The sequence below is a fragment of the Capricornis sumatraensis genome, chromosome 21 (assembly GCF_032405125.1).
Source record: "Capricornis sumatraensis isolate serow.1 chromosome 21, serow.2, whole genome shotgun sequence".
In the NCBI taxonomy this organism is placed as follows: domain Eukaryota; kingdom Metazoa; phylum Chordata; class Mammalia; order Artiodactyla; family Bovidae; genus Capricornis; species Capricornis sumatraensis.
Window position 1 is genome coordinate 31,528,761 of NC_091089.1, and position 17,893 is coordinate 31,546,653.

Below are 17,893 nucleotides of genomic sequence, written 5' to 3' on the forward strand. Positions count from 1 at the left end.
CTTACCAGTCTTAATGATCTTAGAAGTACTTTGAGTGCTGCTGGGGACACAAAGCACCTTCATTATTGACTTTTCATCCAAGTTGCTTCTTTGGAGAAAGCTAGAAGAGCTACAGCTGTTTTTAACTGAACGACTTGCCAAGTAACAGGTGATGGAGAGTGACTAGGTCCCTAAACTAGCTAGAACAGGCATCTTAAGAGAACTGAAAGGAAGAGAAATGCCAAACCGAAATGCTATTCCCCCCTTCACTGAAGAATTTATTCTTCTGTTGTATTTTGTTTTGCAAACAGACAAAAGGACCGGCAGAGCTCAGGAAGGTTTTGTGTTGCACAGAGGTTGGGGGCAAGAATTTGAAAGGGATCAGTGAATCAGATGTAATGTGGACTCTGTTGAGCCACCCAGTCTCTGTTTTGCTGACGGTCAGTATTCCAGTTATAAAAAGTTGCAGAGGCATTTCCGTCCACTCCAAAGAACTTTATCCCTGTTTTTATTCTGACATACCTATTAGGACTTTGTTCACTAAGCAGAAGGAATTATGGGAAATGGAAATTCAATGGCATGTTTTGATTAAAGAGCTATGTGTGTATCTTCATGGAGAAATGAAAGAGCTGAGCAGAATCCTATGTTTTCCTTTCAGGTAACCAAAATTGCCTGATTCATTCCCACTAGCAGTGACTTAGTTAAACCAGCAAACAAAGTATCATAAAATGAGACCGCTTATGTACAAAGCAGATTTTATATTTAAAAAAAAGAAGTCAGTGATGCTATGAATTTCTGTTATTCTAAAATCAAACTAAAACATAACCACCAAATAACTGTACAGATGTATTCTCTGGGGGTAAGGATGATGGTTTAAGGAAGGAATGCGTAAAAGCCACATTTCTCCTTTGCCTGCCTTAGTGCGGTAAGTATAGAGAATTGCACATCTTCAAGCCCAGCTGCTAATGCTTTGCAACAGGCTCTGTTGGTCCCTTTCTGTATATTGTAGACATTTTCCTACAAACTGCAAGTAAGTGGAAAGTTTACAAGCCAGGTGTTTTGTGGCAAATAATAGCCTTTTTTGTGATACTCCATTTAATCGTGTTTTTAAATGTCAACTTCAATTTTTAAATTTCTTGGCCTAATTACCTATATCCCCACTATGTAGATCTTCATCTTAATTCACATAATTTGCTAGAGAAATTTTCACATGAAACTATGACTTCCTTGATGGTAGAATGCTTGCCATTGTTTATGTTTAGATTTCAGCTCCTTCCTTGTAGGAAGACAGACATCTATAGGGAAGGGAGGGAGGAAGAAAACAGAATATCAGGCAGCCATGAAAAGGAACTTTATAAATTGAAAAACATCATTAATGTCCTTTTACATTTTAGTTCAGGTATCTATATTTTATAAACCTAACTTATTTTCAGTGGGATTAACCTTTAATTGCCTAAATGTGTTTAAGATTAAGAATGTGTTGCATAAGTCTCTCTTATTTAAGATCTACTTTGAGTTTAGTAGATTTTCCTCAAGTTAAAGTCAAATTTAAATGTCCTTGACTCTGAGTCATCTTTAAATAAGATGTTTCTGTTAACCTAAAGTAACTCTGCAAGTCTGAGAAATGAAGGTTAGCCTCATTAATTTTGTAAAAATTTGCCAAACATCAGGAGAGTTGAAACTGCCTAGAAGAACAATAAGATATTCAACAAAGTTACTTGTTTAAAAGGCTAAACTATAATCCATGAAATAATTATCAAAAGGTGGTGTATGCATATAAAACAGGCTATTTAAAGAAATTGACTTTGAACCTGAAAAGAAGAATGCTACTCATCAGTAACCAAAACTTCCAACAGAATGTTTTTGTGTAGCCATTATGATAAGAACTGAATAGAGATTATCTCCTTTATAATGAATATTGAGGTTATTTTATTAGAAACTTTTCAAAGAAAAGAGGTCACAAAGAAGTTAAAGGAGCACCTTTTCTGCCATAACCTAATCCCTAAATAGTCATTGGTTTTCTGGTCATGTAATCTCCCCAGGAACTTTGTAGGTCATCAGTTTTGCTTTGGGCCGTCAAAACTGCAAACTTAGGAGAAACATGGATTACATCTTTAGTTGTCTCAAATGCATAGTTTTATTTTCCAGAGTGTTAAGAGTTTTGTATTCCTTACTAAATAATTCTAAAGAACCATTCTAAGAAAGTGTGTTCTAAAGAAGTTTTACCTTTCCTTGTTGACATTCATTATTTTTAAAAAGGATAAGGCATAGAATTTAGAACTTGAAATACTGCTCATATTGTTTGATCTTCAAAGATTTATACTCATTGTGACACCTGTATTCAGAAATGACTGAAATCTGTTTCATGCAAAGAAGGTGACTGGTCTGTGGAAGGAAGAGCTGTGTTTCAAACAGAATAACTTGAACTTCTTTTACTTTTCTCAATAACATATAAATTCTAGCCAAAGGAAAGCAGCTAGGTTATGAATGATGATTTGTTTAAAATGCCCATGTAATTTGTGAACCTCTTGAGAGGAAAAATGACCGTTGAATCATTGTTGTGATTTTGATCACTCTAGCTGTTGCTCCCCTTTCATCCATTGTTTCAAACTTGGATTTTTAAAATTATTTATTCATTTATTTGGCTGCAGTGGGTCTCAGTTGCAGCACGCAGGATCTTTGATCTTCACTGCAGCGTGTGGGATCTAGTTCCCTGACCAGGGATTGAACCTGAGCTCCCTGCATAGGGAGCTCAGAATCAGAATAACTCCGGTAGGAGTTATCCTTTGCTTTTTGTCTCAGAGAAGCTATTGCCTTTTAAAACTTACTCAACAACATTGAAAAAAAACAACTAAAAAGGAAAACACTGTAGTATCACTTTAAGTGGTAATATCCACTCAGGAATTTGTCATAATATGGAATTTTAGACTTTAAGTATGCATATTTTTTGTGACAGCCACCATTTATTATTGGCTGTTCACTGCATGAGAAGCAGCAGAAATCCAATGCTGTTCAGAGGATTATTGGGTATCGGTGGAGCCACAGCCAGAACTGACTTTACTTACTTGTGGTCGCCTGTTGTCTCTCTCTCTCTTTTTTCTTGACAAACAAGAAAATGATAAAAAAAAAAAAGCCATCATCAATGCAGTTACTTCTTTTTCAGAGAACAGTACACTATGTCAGACTATTTGAGGGGATGGTTCAATTGAGTATAAAATGGTAGTGTTTTCTTGGAGATTACTTATAAAATATAGGAGATTAGAGCTGGCTTTTATAAAAGCAGTGGTTTTTTAAAAGTATCTTTTAGCTTTATTAATAATTCATCTCATTAGAAACTGAAGTTACTTCTGTACTGTACTCCAAATTAAAGTGCATATTTAGTGCCCCTGTTGGTTGGACTATAATTTATTCAAGGCGTGCTTGTTATGTAATGACTCTGATTTTTCAGTGTGACTCGCAGAATCAATCTTATTTCTTTATAATCACAGCTTGCATATTATTAATATATTGTGTATTTTTTAAAATAATCCCCATGTTTAAAAAATGCCACTCATGGTCTTCTTTATATTAAAAGGTCTCACCCCAGGGGCTCCAGCAAAGGGGAAATGCCAAGTCTTTTTTAAAAACTAGAATGGCATTTAAATTTTAACACCCGAATCCTACTGCATACCAGCATGGTGTACACACATACTGTCCCTCAATTCTTCGAACCAATTTCGTGTGTGTCAATGATCAGATCTTTCGTTCGTGCCTCTGTTGACGTTTCTCCATTCGGCTGGATGGGTTTCAGTCTACCTGGAGACCACGTCTCTCAATAAGAGACTTTAGTCCATGAAACTCCCTCCCTTATAAAGATAATATGTCCTAAAAACACCTTGCCAAACAAATTTGCCCTTAAAAAAGCTCCTTCACCAATATTCATCCTTAACAAAGGCACTGAGTGAGGAACTGTTGAGCTGATCCAGACATGGCTCTTTGCATAAACACTGCTGCCTCTGTGAAGGCACCGTCAGTGCCAAGCTGCCATGCCCCATTCATGCTGAAGCACCACCTCTCGCCTGTCCGCACACAGTCTATCAGTGTCCTGTTCATCCTTTACTGCTCAGATCCAAAGCTGGCTGCTGTGAGGACTTCCCTGGAGGTCCAGTGGTCAGGATGTTGAGCTTCCAGTGCAGGCGGCATGGGAGTTCAGTCCCTGGTTGGGGAACTGGGACCCTGCTTGCTGTGCAGTACAGCCAAAAAAAATAATAACTAAATTTAAAATGATTTTATAAAAAGAAAAAAAAGTGTATTCTAGGGTGAAGATTTAATAAAATTAAAAATTAAAAAGATGGCTGCCATTTCACTGCATCTTCAGTGGTCCCCTTTCTCCCTTCAGATGTTATTATCCAGAGCTTTGGTTTAGCCCACCTTGTTATATGTTGTTTTACTTGACTGTTGGTTATTGAAAGTCTTTCCTCCCAATTTTAAACTCCTGGAGATTGGGGATCTTGTTATCTTCATCTCTGTATTCACCTTAAATGGCAGACAAGGAATCATTTGGTTAATTTTTGTGGAGTATGGGCCGTTGGGGGAAACGTGGAAATCTCTCTTCATCTTGAGATGTAATGGGTGCTTCTCAGGATGCCCCCCGCAAGAATTTCGGGCAGCAGTGGTCTCACTGTCAGTGTGACCAAGGAATTTACACTAGGTGGCCTTCTGTATCGCCACATATACCATAGGAAACTGCAGAAAAAAACATGAGAAAGTAAGTAGATGGACGTATTAGGATCACTGTGGCTTTCCTGGTGGCTCAGACGGTAAAGAATCTGCCTGCAGTGGGGGAGACTGGGTTTGATCCCTGGGTGGGGAGATCCCCTGGAGAAGAGAATGGCCAATATTCTCCAGTATTCTTGCCTGGAGAATCCCATGGACAGAGGAACCTGGCGGGCTACATACAGTCCATGGGGTCACAAAGAGTTGGATACGACTGAGCAACTAAGCACGCAAGTGAAAGTTGGGGCTTCCCAGGTGGCTCAGTGGTAAAGAATCTGCCTGCCAATGCAGGAGATATGGGTTCGATCCCTGGGTCAGGAAGATCCCCTGGAGAAGGACATGGTAACCCACTCCAGTTTTCTTGTCTGGGAAATCCCATGGATATAGCAGCCTGGCAGGCTACAGTTTGTGAGGCTGCAAAGAGTCGGACATGATTTACCCACTAACCAACAACAGCAGATGATAGTTCAGATGATATATCACCAACATTCTGAGCTCTGGACTTGGAAACGGTAGTAGTGAGAATATTAGTTGGCTGCTTACTCTGTACCTACTAAATTAATCTGTTAAGTAAGTCAACTCCCTACTCTGTAGTTACTGCTTATTCAGAATATAGCACCAAGCGGATAGATGGATTCACACATACACACAAGACAAGTTCACGTGATACCACTAACTAGTACTGCTGGACCTAAGGAAGAAAGCACAATCCCCACCTTTGCCTTTTGTTTCTTCATATTAAGAGCCATGCAAAGGATATAAAAAAGAATTTATGTATTTATGAGTCACTTTGCTGTATATCAAAAACTAAAGCAACATCATAAATCAACTATGTATCAATTAAAAAATATTTTTAAACAAAGTCATCCTATCCACCTTCTCATTGAAGCAGGTTATAGTTGGTTATTAGATGTTGAAACCAAGCTTCTTTATGCTCATTCTTAGTGTTCCCCAAATTTGAGGAGACTTCATGCATCCATGAACGAATACTAGCCCAGCACTAGACTGTTGGTGTTTGCCTTATTCCCTAATGTTGAGGAGCTGGTTGGAATTTGTCCATTCCTCCTGGAGCTTTTCACACCACTGTTGTGTGAGAGGTCACATCGCGCAGTAGAGCACACACTCTGGGTGGTCTATGGCATCCTAGCCCTGGCTGCAGGTTTCACTCCTTAGACCAATGACAAGGCTGCAAGCTTCAAGACACTTTTGTTCGCTGTCTGTTTGCTTAGCTCTTATTAAGATACATGACATGCTGTACCCCTTCCCTATGCGTTCTATGACTCCTATCACTTGTCCCTAGTGAACCCAGCTAATAAATAAAAAGATGGTCTCACATTCCTTTTATTCATTATCTGATTTGATTGGAAAAAGTCAATTCTAATCACCCATTGATATCAGTGACATAGTAAAAAAAAAAAAGGAAGGAAGGAAGCAAATTGGAAAAATAAAAGAAAGAAAGGAAGCAAATTGGAAAAATTAGAGAAAGATAACTTTAACCATTAAGGCTTAAAAAACTAAATTTAACCTAATGGTCTTTTACCTGGACAGTTGACTCAATCTCCTGCCTGCCTGGTTGTCCAAGTTTTCTTGCTTCCTGTCTTTCTCTTTCCTCCTCTCTCTGCTGCATTGTTTAATATTTCAAATGCACGTAAAAGGGTCTGAGGCAAGATTCCGTGTGAATGGTTGGAGGAGTCACCAGACAACCTACGTGACTGTGGACACCCAAGGAGCTCCAGGAGGAAGAGGTTACAGAGCCAAGGGCTTTGTTAAGGGTTTCGTTCTATGTGTGACAGGAAGTCTTTGAACATGGTCGAGTTTATGTTTTTGAAAGGCCTCTCTGGGTGTCACAAAGAGTGGAAGTGACGGATGGGTTAGAAGCTCCAGCTGTAATTCAACCCAGATAATGTCTGGTGATAAGGTGTTTGCCGTGGGTGTGATGAGAAACGTCATAATATTGGAGATTTATTTTGAAAGTAGAGCTGATGGAACTTTCAGATAGTTTGCTTTTGGACTCATAACAAGGGTCAAGCTCAACTCCTAGACTTGTAGTCAGAGCATTTGGGTGGAAGGTGAAACTGTTCACCATGGTGTTTGTCTTTGGTTGGGGCTGTGGGACAGCAGTACGTCAAGAGCTGGCTTTGGCATCTGTTCATTTTGAGTTGCCCGTTGGATGTCCAAATGGAGGTGTCACGTAGGCAACTGGATATAGGAGTTTAGATCTCCAAAGAGCAGTCAAGGTTTATATGTACTTTTTCAACATTCATCTTTGTGTAGGTGCTTTTTAAAACCTTGGAGATGGTTGAAATCACCTTAAGGTGAGAATGGAGAGAAGTAAAGATCCTGGTCAGAACCTCAACGCATCTTATAGAATTGGAGACAGAGTGGCCAGCAGGATAGAGTGAACTAGGGGAATGTTCCATGTAATTAAATTCATTTGGAGTGTGTTAAGTTCTGATTGTAGATTTTCTTGGCTGTACTTTGTGTTAGATTTTTTTTTTTTGACGTGTGATGAATTGAGATTGTGGAATTTTTGTTTTCATCTCTCACTTTGCTATTGCACAAACTCACCCTGAGTCCAGTCTCAGCTTATTCCATGGTGTCAAGTGGCAACCTGTATGCTGTGTCTACTTCCTCTGATTTTGAACAGAACTTGAACTTCAGATTGTCCCTGACAGCTTCCTGTCCAGATGGCAGATTACATTAAGGTAATTTCTGGACCACAGAGATGTTTATCTTGTTTTTTAGTCTAGCTAGATTTTGTCTCTCTCTCTCTTTTTTAAAAAAAACCTATTTATTTTGGCTGTGCTGAGTATTTTCTCCAGTTGCAATGGCTTCCCTCGTTGCAAAGCACTGGTTCTGGGCATACGAGCTTCAGTAGTTGTGGTTGCACAGGCTTAGTTGCTCCTCAGTATGTGGAATCTTCCTGGACCAGGGATTGAACCCATGTTCCCTGACATTGGCAGATGGATTCTTAGTCACTGGACCACCAAAGGAGTCCTGTTTATCTCTTTTTAAAAACTCTTTATACTTTATTATCCTTGTAGCCTATTTGGAGCAAAGTGGTCCCCCAAAAACATAACCTGGCTGTGCCATGCCATGCTATCTAAGAGTCTCCTTCATACCTTGGGCTTCTCTTTGTTCTTGGTTTTTATATCTCTCATTCTTAAAAAAAATGGATTTTTTTTAGATGAAAAATTCACCTTTAATAGATTTTTCATCATTCTTGTTTAGATGTATGTTTTTCCTGCCTTTGTCTCAATTACTTACATCTGTTGTTTTAATTCATTTTAATGACTCTGGAAGTCAGATGCCTAAGTTACTGTTTTTAAAATAGGGCTAATGGTGTATTACCCCCAAACCTGACTACTTTGGGGGCTTTTAGACTAAAAGCCTAAAAGATGATTCTGACTAGTCTGTTTATTGTATATACTTACCGGGACAAGATAAGGATATGCTTTTAACCTAACTCAATTTATTGTAGCTAACACATGCAGACCGGGAATTAGTTAAGTTGGGAATAAATAGTGTATACACTGGATACTTGCCTAGATATCATCTTGGTTAATGTAATGAAAATCCTTTAATACCTGCCTGTGTATTTATGAGGTAAATCAAATACGCAAAATCTTTATCTCTGTAAAATTTAAACGTATCCCGACCCTTTATAAGGATACATAAGAGCTGGACTAAATGTCTTAGTGTCATTTAGAAAAGTGGGGTTAAGGATAATGCCCCCAGGCAGAAAACTCTTGCACCTAAAATTGTTTCAAATAAATCACAGTGTGGCACATCCATGAGATGGCCATAGTATTACAGTTCGTGACCATTCAGCCCATGCACTTTGATGTAATTAATGAGAATGGTGAAATAGAGGTGTAATCATTTCTCCAAGAGGAAATGTCAACCCATTAATGAGGCTAAGGCTTACCATTGCCAGGTGAAGCAGCAGATTTCTCCCCAGCTCTTTGGATTGCTGATGTTGTGTGTTCACAGAGGTAGATGTTCATTTCAGACTATGATAGAAGGAAGGGAAATACTTCTGAAGAGGATTTTTTTTTGTTTTTTGTTTTTGTTTTTGTTTTTGTTGGTTTGGTTCTTTTAAACCAGTGACAGCAGTTGGAAATGACTGCAATTCTAGGCATTGGAAAAAAAAAGTTAGTAAGCATAAAATGTAATTTATAAAGATAAATGAGTAATTGACATTTAAAAGAGGATTTTCAGGTATTTATGCATTTGTGTAAAACCAAATAATCTTGAAATAGCCCTTTACTATTGTTATAATGATCCATTAAAATCAAAGCCCACTTTTAAAATTATATGTTATAGATGACTTGCCCTTGTTTTTCTTGTGACTATCTGTGGTAGATCAGAGTAAGTTGAATTAGAACTATCTGTTTAAGTTGCTGGAAGGATGCTTTCATGCTACTAGAGCCGCTTTTTAAGGTTATACAATTATTCTTCCAAAAAGTTGAAAGCTGGTTACTGAGACAATGAAAAGATGGAGGCAGTATTTTTCCCCAGGTTATATGGTGATGTTTACCAACTAATAACCCATTGACTGAATTTATATTAGAATTTGTTCATCGCTTTTACTACTTAACATTGGCAGCTTAGGGATTTTATGTAATTACTTTGAACAACTTCATTGGCTCTGTGAAAGGCATGGTAACACTGATGACATTTTTATGGAATCCACTGTATATTAAAGACAATACATACACGTCAATTTGTTCATGTTCAAAAAACCATAGACAGCCTTTAGAGGTAGAGCATGTGATGTTGTGGGTTTTGGTGGTGTTTTTGTTAAGATTTTTATAGTTTGCTTTCTGTAGAAAGTCCATCTTTCCTCTTCACAGAGTTCTTTCCAGGAGGTGGTGACCCAGTATATCTTTTGGGGGAATTTAGCATTCATAATTAGGAATTTGGCTTTTAAGTTATGAGTTATATATTACGGCAGATTTCCAAGAACTATTTAAAATACATTGTCATTTGTTCACATATGACAGGCATCTTTTCCTCCTAATAGTGTGTAAAGGAATAAATATTCTTTTAATTTAAGTGTTTAGGATAAAAATATTACCCTGTTTGTTTTGCAACTTTACTATCAGCAAATACTGTAGGATTTAATAGTCCCATGGACTTTAATTTCCATTAATGCAACGTCGTAACAGTAGAGCTAAGTTGCTTAATGAACATTATGTTCTGTGTGCCTCTTTCTCTTCTTCAAACTTCATTTTTTTCCTTGGTGTGCCCGTGTCTTAGTAAGTTGGGCTTTCTGGGGACATTTTTTCCTTCTTGGCCTCTGTGGCTCATTTTGTGGCCACACTGTCGAAACTGATGTAGACAACAAGATTAATTTAGTTTTGTTTTTTCCTTTCTAGTGGTGCGCTTGAAAACTCCAGGTGGCAAGAACTGCTTTTTTCAGTAAAGTTTATTAGGAGAACTCCGTTTTCTTTTAAAAATAACAAAAACCTGTCATTAAACTTAGGAATTAGGATTCCTTCTTTGTTGACATGAGTAGCCTGAAATATGAAGCTAACTAAATTACATCAAATTTCAGAGACTAATAATCATACATTTGGGAAAAGAATCTTCTACACAACCTGTGTTCTGTCAGAGTAATTTAATTAGAGGTAGTGATATTTCAATGTAATTTGTTAATGGGCACATTCTGGGGGAAAAAAGAGAGAGAGAGAGAGGGAGAGTAATTCTGCCTGAACATTGATCATTTTATATATTTTTAGCTGGATTCTGTCAAAAGAAAGGGTTTTCATTGAATTTCATGGCACAGAGATGCCTGGAGGAAGAATAGCAATGAAGTGAAGAACAGCTTAAAATTTTTGAGTTATTAGAATGCATATAAGGGAGAATGTAATAATCTTACTGCTTTTCCAAAAGTTTAATATATGAAATTGTATGCATGGCCATTATTGGACAACTGAAAATCTAAATTTCATATTTTGAATGTCATATCATCCCCACTGCTTGTTTTGATTTTTTTCAGTTTCATATCCAAGAAGAGTATCATAGTTCTTTACTCTATTTTTTATTTGTGACAGCTTGTATACAGATGTTAGTTAAATATTACATGACTTGCCCTGGAAATGAAACAAAATAACAGCTTCTCTAGATTTTATAATACTTTGGAGAATATTATAATAAAACCTCTTTCTTTTGCTGGGGAAATCCGGAATAAGAAATACTTTAATCGTGTTAATTTGACCTAAAATAGCTTTTATTTTGATTTATTTCATTTCATAGACATTTCAACTTAGTTCTACTGCATTGAGAAGCTTTGAGTTCACTCAAGTTGATTCATTATCATGCAGGACAGGTTAGAATGTGCTGCAGTAACAATTACCCCCAGTCTTCTGTGCCTAACACAACAAAATGTCAATTTCTTCTTCCTGCGAAGAACTCCACTGTGGTGGCAGGTGACTCCAGGGCAGTTCTCCATTGATGGGCTCACTCATCACCAGGGGTTCAATCCTGTTATCATCTGCATTTAACATATTCTTTCATAATCACCACTGCAGAGAAAGAGAGCATCAGCTTTTTTTTTTTTTAATTTCTGCTGTAAAGCAAAGTGACTAAGTTATACATATATATGTATTCTTTTTTATATTCTTTTACATTATAGTTTATCCTAGGATATTGAATATAGTTCCTGTGTTATACAGTAGGACTTTGTTGGCCGTCCATTCTATATGTAATAGTATGCAACTACCAACCCCAAGCTTGTAGCTCATCCCTCTCGTCTCCTTACCCCTTGACAGCCACAAATCTGTTCTCTGTGTCTGAGAGTCGGTTTCTACTTTGTAGATAGGTTCATTTGTCATATTTTAGATTGTATGTATATGTGATATCATATGGTATTTGTCTTTCTCTTTCTGACTTAATTCACTTAGCATAATAATCTCTAGTTGCATTCATGTTGCTGCAGATGAAATTGTTTCATTCTTTTTTATGGCTGAGTAGTATTCTTTTGTCTCTCTGTACCACATCTTTATCCATTCATCTGCTGATGGACATCTATCTTACTTCCATGTCTTGGCTATTGTGAATTGTGCTGCTATCACTTACTCCTTGGAAGGAAAGTTATGACCAACCTAGACAGCATATTAAAAAGCAGAAACGTTACTTTGCCAACAAAGGTCCATCTAGACAAGGCTATGGTTTTTCCAGTGGTCATATATGGATGTGAGAGTTGGCCTGTGAAGAAAGCTGAGTGCCGAAGAATTGATGCTTTTGAACTGTGGTGTTGGAGAAGACTCTTGAGAGTCCCTTGGACTGCAAAGAGATCCAACCAGTCCATCCTAAAGGAGATCAGTCCTGGGTGTTCATTGGAAGGACTGATGTTGAAGCTGAAACTCCAATACTTTGGCCACCTGATGCGAAAAGCTGACTCATTTGAAAAGACCCTGATGCTAGGAAAGATTGAAGGTGGGAAGAGAGGGGATGACAGAGGATGAGAAGGTTGGATGGCATCACCGATTCAGTGGGCATGAGTTGGTAAACTCCGGGAGTTGATGATGGACAGGGAGGCCTGGCGTGCTGCGGTTCATGGGGTGGCGAAGAGTTGGACACGTCTGAGCGACTGAACTGAACTGAAGCATAGCAGTGCGTGTATCTTTTGAATTATACTTTTGTGTGGGTATAGAGGGTATCAGCTTTTAAATACTGCTGCTGGGAAGTCATGCGTGTCACTTTAGTCTACAGATTTTACTAACCAAAGTAAGCCATGTGGTCATGCCAAGGGTGAAGGGGATAAGTGTTATCTTTCTGAATGTTTAGAGGGAGGAGAAAAACTGGAAATACTGGTCATCATTCACAATGCCAACCTAAACCTTTATATTACAGCAGTATGGCAGAATAGATCAGTATTTCCCAACCAGTTGTCAAGAATGAGATACAGATGTGCTGTAGATACTCATGGTTGAACTTTTTTTATGGTATTAAAAATGTGAAGGCGTTTTTATGATGTGTTTGTGTGCTATCAGTTGCTCAGTCAGTTACTGAGCAACTCTTTGCAGCCCCATGGACTGTAGCCCACCAGGCTGTCTGCCCATGGGATTTCCCAGGCAAGACTACTGGAGTGGGTTGCCATTTCCTACTCCAAGAAATCTTCCTGACCCAGGGATCAAACCCAAGTCTCCTGCATCTGTTACACTGGCAGGCAGATTCTTTACCACTGAACCATCTGGGAATAGTTCAAGAAACTAACTCATGACAGTGAAAATCACATTTGAATGCTCTGTTTTTTGTTTTTTTTTTTCTTTTTTATAAAAACTTACTGAAAATTTTTATTATTTTTCCACTTTGGTAAGACTTGTATAGACTCAAGTCTCTGCATAGCATCTCCCCAGATCTTTTCATTGATCAAGTACTCACTTGCAACTGGAGTGAACACCAGAATCTTCTTTCTCACTGAATCCCCTCTGTTATCTGATCACTGTTTTTATATCAGTGTCCTTATCCTAAGTGAAAATTTTATGCTGATGTTACTTTTATTCTTTCTATTTAATTTGCTTCCATGTTTTGCTCATACTTTTCTCTGTTTAATTCTAAAAGAGAGGACTTCCCTCGTGGTACAGTGCTAGGGGTGCAGGTTCGATTCCTGGCCAGGCAGCTTAAATCTAGATGCCTCCTGGACAAAAAAAAAAATCAAAACAGAAAGCTGAAACAGTAGTGTAACAAATTCATTAAAGACTTTAAAGATAGTCCCCATAAAAAAAAATCTTTAAAAATATTAATTCTAAAAGAAAAATATGTATACATTTTACTTTTATCTTTTATCATATACTAGAGAATTATTATTTTTTTAAGTTTTCTCAGTTATTTCCTCTTCCCACCTTATTTTTCCTTCCTTCTTTTGCTTTTTTTGTTGTTGTTTATTCCTATTGGATTTTAAAATTAACAGAAAATCTCAGTCAAAATCAATAGTTAATTTTGTGTGCTTTTAAAAAAATTAAAGTGTCTCTATTATGTTAAATTTGCATTGGTTTTTAAAAACAGACTCCTTAGAAATAAATTGCTATTTCTGGATTTAAAATTTACTAAATTACTAAAAGGGACTGTAAGTTACAAAAATTGATTGTTTTGAAAATACTTTTTGGTTATTCAGAACTATAAATAGTGATTATATTTTGAGTGTTGTAAAGCCTATTAATTATTAAATGAAAATTAATATTCAATATTATCATGTGGATAATGGTATATTTAATTTTCCTAGCTTTTCATATGCTTTATTTTTAAATGTTTCAAAAATGCAGATCTGAAATATATATTTTCTAGTTGTAATGTTTATAATGCTCATTTGTATTATATTAGACAATATTATTATGTTGTAACATATGTAATATTATTAGACAATATTACCTAAAGTTTATTTTTCTGTATTATTTACAGACAGATTTTCTGAAGCTGTACCTGCCTGTAGTTTCTGTTGTGTTTAGATTTCATTTTCAATTATGCTTCCTGTCCCAGCCTAGTGAAAAATGAAAAGACTTCAGTCATCAGAAACCCCTCAAATGTTTTCCCTCAAATTAGAATCCATGTGTGCTTATAATTATTTTCACATTTGGTCTAAAGGTTTAATTTCATGCAAAAATGATCAAGTGAAGCTACATGCAGGACTCACTTTGAGGGCACCATACCCCAAAACACCTAATTTAAGCAGGAGAAATTTTGGATTCTCTTAAGCAGAAAGTAAGGAAATTCCTTTATGAGACTGAGTACAGCACGCTAGCATCAAGCTCCAAAAGCCATTTATAAGATTTTACACATAGTGCTTTAAGCCAGAATGCCTCACACAAAGGGAGAATTTATGTTACCATCTGTCTGTGCATCACCAATGCTATACCGGCAGCCAGGGAAGTGGAAGAAACAGGAAAGGATCCATTTTTGAATAATACACTCTGGAGAGGTAGCGATGGCACGTCACACTTCATAGTGACAGCACTCATCAAAGAGATGATTAGATCAAAATTATCATTGCATGTTGGCGACTTGAAGGAATTCGTTAAGTAGGTTGGTTCATAATTGTTAATGAACTTTGGGCCTCCCTGGTGACTCAGATGGTAAATATTCTATACCTGTAATACAGGAGACCCAGGTTTGATCCCTAGGTTGGAAAGATCCCCTGGAGAAGGGAAGGCTATCCACTCCAGTATTCTCGCCTGGAGAATTCCATGGACAGAGGGACCTGGTGGGCTACAGTTCATGGGATCACAAACAGTTGGACACAACTGAGCGACTAATGCTAACACTGAAATGTGTTGGTTCATAGCAGTCATTAGAATCCTTGAAGAGCATTATTTATTTTGGAAAAAAAAAAGCAAAACAAACTTTTATAAATCAAATATTTGAAGAGATAAAGGAGCACTGTAAAGGAAAATTTTAGGCAAATGTTACATAAGGCTGATGCTCTGGCCCTAAGGTGTAAGGGCTGTAAGTGACATGAAGACATAAACATCAGGAGTTTAATCTGAGAGTCCTATGATTGGTGTTAGTTTTACTCACGTAGAAGCTCTTGTATATAGAAGTTTGCTCATAAATCTTAACTCCACATAAATTGATATTATGAAAATAAATGACAACAGCTTTATGCAAAGATCAGGAATAAGAAAACCATATTTGCTGATCTATACCAAGGTGCACAAGCTGTCCACTTTTTTTTTTTTGCAAGAATTTATTGACTAATAGAAAAATGGATTGTGAGTGTGTTTGAATTGTTGTTCACTGCAGATTTGTTGAAGGAGAGTAATTCGCTTGAAAAAAATAGCCTATTTAACTGGCATTTTGGAGCACCTGAATGAACTTATTTGAAAATCACAAAGGCTGTGTAAATATTACACATACTCACAGAGCTTGTGGATTTGAAGCAAAGTTCAGCTTTGGAAAAAGGATAAAAATGATATATTTGTGATATTTAGTTGATGTTACATTTTAAATCCTAAGGAAAATTATTGACTGTTAGAGCAATACTTATCTATGCATGAAGTCAAATTTTATCATTATTTCTAAATACTTACGATAAGACATATGAAAAACTTTGCATTTCCACAGGGAATTTCAACATTGTGTTTGTCAATTAAAGAAGGACCAGGAAATTTAATCAATGTATTCCTCATGGTTCATGACAAAAAAGGGTTTTCTATCATTTGGAGAAAAATGAATGTACTCTATGCTACCTACCCATTTGCTACCACTAACTTCTGTGAATAGTTTTCCTTAATAGAAATTATCAAGCATTTGATTTCTCAGTCTTAAAAAGTTATGAAAAGGCTTATTTCATGCAAATAAGCTGAAATTTCTTATAACAAATATTTTTTCAGTTTTGTATAGAAGTTCTATGTGTATTTTATAGTATGTTTCCCAACTCTGTATTTCATTTTTCTTATTATAATTATACGCTATGAAAAAAATGTGGGACTTTCCAGGCGGTCCAGCAGTAAAGACTTCACCTTCCAATGCAGAGTATGGGTTTGCTCAGTGGTTGGGGAGCTAGGATCCCACATGCCTTGCAGCCCAAAAACCAAAGCATAAAACCAAAGTAATATTGTAACAAATTCAATAAAGACTTTTAAAATGATCCACATCAAACACTATATATGTAGCTTAAAAAAGAAAGAGAAAGTGTACTGACTTTTTCTACCAAAGTCCATGTGGACATTTCCAGACTATCTCTCGTGTATCCCACTGTGCATGTGTGAAAGGGTTGGTGGACTCTAAGGCCACCACCTAGGAATAATTGTTGCTGAAATGGAAATGCAGAAACATTCTAGAGTAAGCAAAGAATATCTAAGCAGATTTATGAGCAAACCTGCAGTTGATAACCATTCTTCATTGGAATCTAAAAGAAAAAAACCATGAAATCCTTAGTGTTAAGGTAATTCTTCCCTACCCTTCTCCCTATAACTTCTTCATTGATAAAGAGCTAGTTCCTTAATAAATATTGCCCTGTACACACGGAAGGAGAACATCTGTTAACACTGTGAAACTCTTTCTGTTTTCCCAGTATGCCTTCAGAAATAGCCATTAATGTGGGGAAAAAAATACAATAAAAGTCAAAGGGGTATTTAGGCACAAAATTCTTTTACAGCATTCTCTCATAATTGTTTCTAAATATGGTTGATGCTTTACTTAGGTAAGAATTATAAACCATATGTGTATATGTTCACATTTTCATTCCTATGGTTAATGTGTGCTATTAAACTGCTAATACGTTTAATATAGAAGATCTGTGGTTTCCTGTTAATATTTTATAAGGATATTATGTTTTTATGGTTAACATTAATTTGAGATATAGTTTTAAGAGTCAAAATTACTTTAAAATAATTATTTCACTGGTGTTTAATTTTGTATTAATCATGCTAACAAAGTTCTATGTAGTCTAGAACCCATTAACTACATATTAATATGGAAACTATGCAGTGGCTCTAATATAAAGTTCTTATTTAATACTATGATATTTTCAGGCACAAACATTTAATTGTGAGTAGAGTTGTTTTTGGAGAAGGCAATGGCACCTCACCCCAGTACTCTTGCCTGGAAAACCCCATGAACGGAGGAGCCTGGAAAACTGTGGTCCATGGGGTCACTGAGGGTCAGACACGACTGAGCGACTTCAGTCACTTTTCACTTTCATGCATTGGAGAAGGAAATGGCAACCCACTCCAGTGTTCTTGCCTGGAGAATCCCGGGGACGGGGGAGCCTGGTGGGCTGCCGTCTATGGGGTTGCACAGAGTCGGACACGACTGAAGTGACTTAGCAGTAGCAGAGTTGTTTTAAATTTGAATTATTCAGTGGATCAAGCTTGTTTTTTTAGTTGTCTAAAGCAGCTCATTTTCTTTTATCCTATGTTTTGAAATTCTGGAGTTTCTACTTTAAGTTATTTAAGCACTCAAGAAAAATTAATATTCTAATGTAAAGATTGTCAGAAAAAAAATTTTCAAATTGAGTTCCTTTTTTTAAATAAAATAACAGAATTTCAACTTTATTACATGTAATAAAATATTATGACTTTCGTGAAACACCAATTCAGTATCTCCATACATAGGATGTTTATGTAAAGTTATTGATTAAGTTATATTATCTGGCTCCTGCTAACGTGTTGGAGTAATTCACTGGCACTCATGCTTGGCAGAGACTGAGGAT

At 36.8% G+C, this 17,893-nt stretch overlaps 1 protein-coding gene across 2 annotated transcripts in view; it reads left to right on the forward strand.

Annotated features, from left to right (window-relative positions):
- CDH2 (cadherin 2) overlaps nt 1–17,893 on the forward strand; it is a 242,442-nt gene that overhangs the window by 151,100 nt on the left and 73,449 nt on the right. The window contains exon 1 of one of the 2 annotated variants that reach the window (XM_068993837.1): nt 7,370–7,439. The exons of the other annotated variant lie outside the window; for it this stretch is intronic. The gene's annotated coding sequence lies outside the window, so the exon portion shown is untranslated. Of the gene's footprint in view, nt 1–7,369; nt 7,440–17,893 lie in introns of those variants that run through there. 2 annotated transcript variants of the gene reach the window in all.